This window comes from Etheostoma spectabile, chromosome 3 (assembly GCF_008692095.1).
Source record: "Etheostoma spectabile isolate EspeVRDwgs_2016 chromosome 3, UIUC_Espe_1.0, whole genome shotgun sequence".
NCBI lineage: Eukaryota > Metazoa > Chordata > Actinopteri > Perciformes > Percidae > Etheostoma > Etheostoma spectabile.
The window spans coordinates 23,569,347-23,575,080 of NC_045735.1; the positions used below are offsets into that span (position 1 = coordinate 23,569,347).

The 5,734-nt window shown below is 40.0% G+C and overlaps 2 long non-coding RNA genes across 3 annotated transcripts in view; one reads left to right on the forward strand and one right to left on the reverse strand.

Moving 5' to 3' along the window:
* The window catches only part of LOC116675366 (uncharacterized), a 30,378-nt gene that overhangs the window by 23,540 nt on the left and 1,104 nt on the right, over window positions 1-5,734 (forward strand). For both annotated transcript variants that reach the window (XR_004328394.1, XR_004328393.1), the window contains 2 exons: window positions 1-3,846; window positions 4,940-5,734. The exon at window positions 1-3,846 is cut by the window's left edge and continues 852 nt beyond it; the exon at window positions 4,940-5,734 is cut by the window's right edge and continues 1,104 nt beyond it. This is a non-coding gene — a long non-coding RNA (uncharacterized LOC116675366). The remainder of the gene's footprint in view (window positions 3,847-4,939) is intronic.
* LOC116675392 (uncharacterized) overlaps window positions 4,274-5,734 on the reverse strand; it is a 14,178-nt gene continuing 12,717 nt past the window's right edge. Inside the window, exon 3 of the long non-coding RNA XR_004328409.1 lies at window positions 4,274-4,286. This is a non-coding gene — a long non-coding RNA (uncharacterized LOC116675392). The remainder of the gene's footprint in view (window positions 4,287-5,734) is intronic.

Genomic DNA, 5,734 nt, shown 5'->3' on the forward strand with positions numbered 1-5,734 from the left:
GTTCATTCATTAACTTAACCCAGTCCTCTTCCAGAGCTCTGCTTGTCAGCAACCAGCAACCCATTAATCACAATAGCCGGAAATTATTATAAGCAGCTATGGTTTATTATTAAATTTCCACTACTATTACATTAAAAGGTTTCCTAATTCAGCCATTTGTCTTTGCCATCCAGGAATATGACCCACAACAGTCAAGTACACACAACACATGTGTGTGCTTTAATCATTGGAAAGTAAACAGGGCCAATGAAACTACAATCAGATAAACTTCCTCAGGTTTGTCCTTTATGGTTGCAGACTCTAAATTGGTCACAGGGATGTTTATTTTAGCCAAGATGAGAACACAATGACATTTTTAATGTGCGTTGGGCAAAATACTAAATTCATTCATCTTGGATTCCAGGAAAAAAAAAACATTGGCCTTAACATAATAGTGCTCTTGTATACTTGCCAATGGTCAGCTGGTTATGCAAGCCAAGCTGGTGTTATATAAACCCATTCAGTCCTGGTTACACCAGGATCAGCAGAGGTCAAACGCATTAGATAAGATCATAGCTTGATCTCTTGAGTGGAATCAGAAGCCAGAGAGAGATCCACTGTTGAAGCTTGTAATTTAAATCTGTGTGGGATGGGATTTAGTTGTTAGAGAAGCCAGAGGTTTAAGCCCTACTGTATAACATCCTGATGATGCTTGACCAAAGCACTGAACTCCAACCTGTATTGTCTATACTATTATTTTCTATTACATTGTTTGTATTCTTACATTTCCAGCACCTAGTATATTTAGTTGACTAATTCTGAATTCTCTGGCCAATAAGAGGAATGGGCCGTTCACTTAGCCTTGCAGCCCTTACTTATTGTTGCTTCATGAGTCAATAGCCCCTTTTCACACATGCACTGCAACCCTAACTTATCTAGACACTACATGGAAGAGCTGTATGTGAAAATGCAAATGTACAGATCAGTTGGATCGGACAATAAACAGAGTATACCCTGCCAGCACCCTAGTACAAAGTCCATGTAATATCCGATTTAGCCCGTGTGTATACATAGCAGGTTATTGTCTTGAGAAATGGCAGCGAGCGAGTGGGCATGTTGATGACCTTTCTATCATGTGGCTGGCACAACACTGAAAGAATGTAAACATCCGGGGGTGAAGAAAAAGGGTAATTTATGTAAAGATACCAGTGAAAATGTCTAGCTATAGAGACAAAGTGATTCTGGAACTTCTGTTGGGAAAGGCTAATGCCGGTATTGTCGGACAACTTTAAGAAACAGACTTGTTTACAACTAAATTCCAAAACTGTGTTATCTGTGTCATGTCTTGACATGTGTAATCCTCGCCATGTCCTGTCCCCTGCACGTTCTACCCAAGCTCCACCACTCGCCTAAACCAAACCTAATTTACAGGAAGTGAGACTGCATCTAACACAGACAATCTTGTGTTGTGTGCTACATGAAAGGACTCTCCGGACCTGATTCTTCAGACATTTTCCAGAGTTCATATGAGAAAACATTAATAACTTCTAAATGATTTGTTTTAAATTGTGTCCTTGATTTAAGACAAAGGTAGACACACTCAGGCTTCTCATTTCTAGCTGACAACTGTTGTTTTTGCACAGATCTCAGCTGTAGCTATAGCTAGCCAACTCGTGAAGCTGGTTTTAAACAGAGATGCCTGTGAAAGGGTTTTAGATATGTACTTGATGGCTATGATGTCATGCTAAAAGACTTAAGATGTAGTTTATGTCCCAGGACCGAAAGTCCGCATCCTGATGTGGAACATGGAAATAGAGAACAGTAAATGACCACAAACATTCACACTGCTAGCACATTTTCAAAACTCCAGTTCATCTGACACTCATGTCTTGTATATGAAGAAACTGTAGCATCCTTAAAAAGCCCAGAGGAAACCATTTCCATTTAGAAAGGCTCAGCTGTGGATGAGCAGTGATTTGCTGAAATATAACAAGCAAGGAATGTCGCGCAGGGGCATCTCTGTCACAGCTACTCTTTCCCCATTATAAGGATAAATACATCATTAAAAACGGTAGTGCCCTCGCTTTCAGTTCTCTTTAAATCATTCTGTACGTGAGAAGATGAAATCTCATAAAGAGGCAATGGTGGGAGAGGAAATGGCATAGAGAGGACATGGAGATACAGAATGAGGAAGATAAGGGTAGATGAGGTCAGAGGAGTTCAAAGAGTAATGGGAAGAAACATAATAAAACTAGAATGTAGCAGAAGGAACAAATCTCACTCTTTTTCATTAGTTTGTTACAAACTTTGTCTGTCTGCAGTGTGCTGGGCAGGTACAGTGTGTTTTTGGCAAAGAAACAGCTGCCTGCTGTGACTGAAATGAGACTAAACAAAACAGTTAAGTGGTATTTTGGACAATCTTTGCTTGTGGTCCAGAAAACCAGAACAAGCTGAAAGACCGTCTACTTAGCTGTGTGATACATAATTAAAATACGAATTCTAGCCACTTTAATAAAGAAATAATAACCCTACTTAACCAAGGTATTGTGTGCCTAAAAACGATTTTATTTGGCAATCTATTTGATTTGTAACTGTTTTAGAGGTACAGACAAATTACTTTGTTCTTATATTTGGGACATCAGATCATCAAGTACTATATGTTAAACTGAGACTTGTTGAAACAAACACAGTCAGATTGGTCATTCTAAATGTACTATGCTGTCTCAGAGGACAACATATGAACATACATTCCTGCATTATGTAGTTTTAACCCAGTCTAGTCAGAACAAATCATGTAGCCATTGTCTTCCACTACCCATGGTTATATACATGGGTTTCCACATGCATCTCACTATCTCAGCCTGTGTGAGCGTCATTGTCCTGTCAGCAGAGTAATGATCTGTAATGCGCCTCTCGAGCTTCCTATCCATTTTTTTTCTATCTTCCCTCCCTCACTTGACATCCCATGGGAAGAGCGGTCAGAGCAGATCGTTTCTCTGTGGTTGACTTTATTAGAAAATGATTTTACAGACAGAATAGAGCTAACTAAAAGCCGTCTTTGACAAAAACAGAGCCTAAAGGAGCGGAGGAAGAAACAATTTGTAACATTGGTCATTTGAGATTAAGAGTGCCAATGAGTGACACGTGAAGGGATATGGGAAGAAGTGGAAGAGAGAGAAAAAGATGAGGCAGGAAATGCTCACATTCATTTACACCATTAGTACATTCACTTATGACAACTGACATGGAAAGAGACATTCTATATGAGTGTGAGCGAGGAAAGGAGAAACAATGCGTCAGAGGGAGGACAGAGGATGCGTAACGAGGATCATGTTTGACTTAAAAAATAGTATAGACTCTAGAGTAAGAAGAAATGAGTCAGACAAGAAAAATATCAAAGATGCAAAAAAAGTGTACAGGTTAGCTATATTTCTAAACTCTAACAAACAACCGAGACCTCAACCCTACAGTACATATTCACAATATATATCAATGTGTTTGTGGTCCTTGTTTGGTCGGTCGAGGCTCAGGTGTTCATCCACCACCTACAGTTTACCTCAAACAACACCCTCACTCCTTCCAGTTAGATAGAATCAATGTGTTTCTAGCTATGCAACCCAAAGCTTTTGGGGGTGACTCAGCGGACCCCACAAAGAAGAAATCACGCAAACATGAGCATCTGTTATATTGGACGAGGCAATGTACAAAACCCTCCAATCAGGCAGTTAGGTGTTTTTTTTTCATTCTCTCCATCTTCCTGCTGACAATACCTGCCTACACAGCCCCATGGGACTAAAGGATACCAACTCCAGGCGCCCGTTACCAACTCCAGTAGCTCCATCTACTCAGCCACCCAGGCACCCAGAGGTGAGAAGTAAAGTACTGTAGTCACTGATGTGGTGCAGGAACCTGATGTAGGCCACCTTTGCTTTTAGGAAGAACAGCTGCTGTGTATTTTTCATGCTCACACATTTCGTTTTAGCTTTTCTCTCTCCTCGAAAAACAGCTTGTTAGCAGAATTACTGTAACATCGCTCATTGAAAGTGATGAGCATGTCTGCAGCAAACATGAGTCACCCAGTGTCTTCAACTTAAAATCTTTTTATGAGAAAAGAGATCATCTATGAGATCATCCTCTTCCAGGAAATATGTTTGTTCTTGCATACTGTAAATGAATGAGACATTGCATAATGGATATTATTATAATGGTTTTAATATTCTATTCTTTAAAAACCATTGTACTCACTGTGTTTCTCTTTTATGACATGTAGTACCCTCTGTTCTCTTTCTTCCTTCCTTTGTCATCTCCTGCATCCCTCCTGCATATGATGCACCAGACCGTGAAGTCCACATAGTGAAACCACTCCCCTGCGCACGCACGCACGCACACACACACGCACGCACTGCCCTCTCCAGACCTCTGACTCGTCCAGTCTTTCTTCTCTCCATCTATCTTATGTCATCCACTTTTCTTCCTCTTTCTTCATTTCCCTCATTTGACATTTCTTTGACTCATAATTTACTAATACTGTATTAGTGTGGTACACATGGGTTGTATCTGGGGTTGACTAATATGTAGACCTGGTTGCAGAGTATTTAAAGATATGATATAGTGTTGTGTGTTTTACAAATTTTAAACAAATAAGGGGTTCAAATTGCCGGTCAAACAGAAAACTTATCAGACCATGAAAAAAGAGAGCTTAAATATATACATTTTTTGGTCGCCCGTATGGCTCAGTTGGTAGAGCGGGCGCCCATGTATACAGGTTTACTCCTCAACGCAGCGGGCCTGGGTTTGACTCCGACCTGCGTTCCTTTGCTGCATGTCAGTTCCCCCCCTCTCTCTCATTTCATGTCTTCAGCTGTCCTGCCATTAATAAAGGCCAAAAATGCACAAAAAATAATCTTTAAAAAAAAAATGGATCCTGAATCTTTTTTATGCAAACTTTCTGTCTCTGTAGAGATCCCCAACATCGATCTTCATGGAAGGACTGGACGTGGAGAGGGGGCAACCAGAACGGTCAGTCTTCCACATAACAAACTGAGAGACTACACTGAGGCACTGACTGCATTCTGATCCAACTTCCTGGATTATGAATAAAAGTGCACATGGCGATACAGGTGTGTCAAATGACCATGTTCCACATCATGATACAGAATGGATTTACAGTGACTCTATCCTGTGGAGGATGTGTAAAAAATGCAGTGTGGTGACATGAGGATATTTGCCGGATGAGAAGACAGATAAATAACGAAAATCAACAGCCTAAGCAAGTGTCTCATTAAGGGTATACTTGGCTACAAGCCCACACCACACTCACATTCAACAGCCCTTTTGATGAGGAACAGTTTGAAGATCCCTTGCCTCCCCAAATATCTGGTACCAGCGGGGTAATAAGTTACATATTTGGCAAATATTTTGATTTCAGTAATGAGGATATTTGGGAAATGTAGTTGTCAGTTGTAGTTGTAGTTAATGTAGTTTCTGGAGAAGACAATGGAAGAAGTTGGACTGAATTAATACAGGGAAGAAAAAAACGAAAAAGTACAATCATGAAATTAACTATTACTTGTTTGTTCAAAATATCATGACTTGCTGAGAAGTGTATGATATATTATACTTATGAGGTATTATCCATGGAGACTTCACTGTGACAACTAAAGCCAAAATGTTTGAAGGGAAAAATACATTGCAAGTCTAGCACTTAATATGCCTATTGTGCATACACTCACTCACTTAGACAACGATGGTAAAT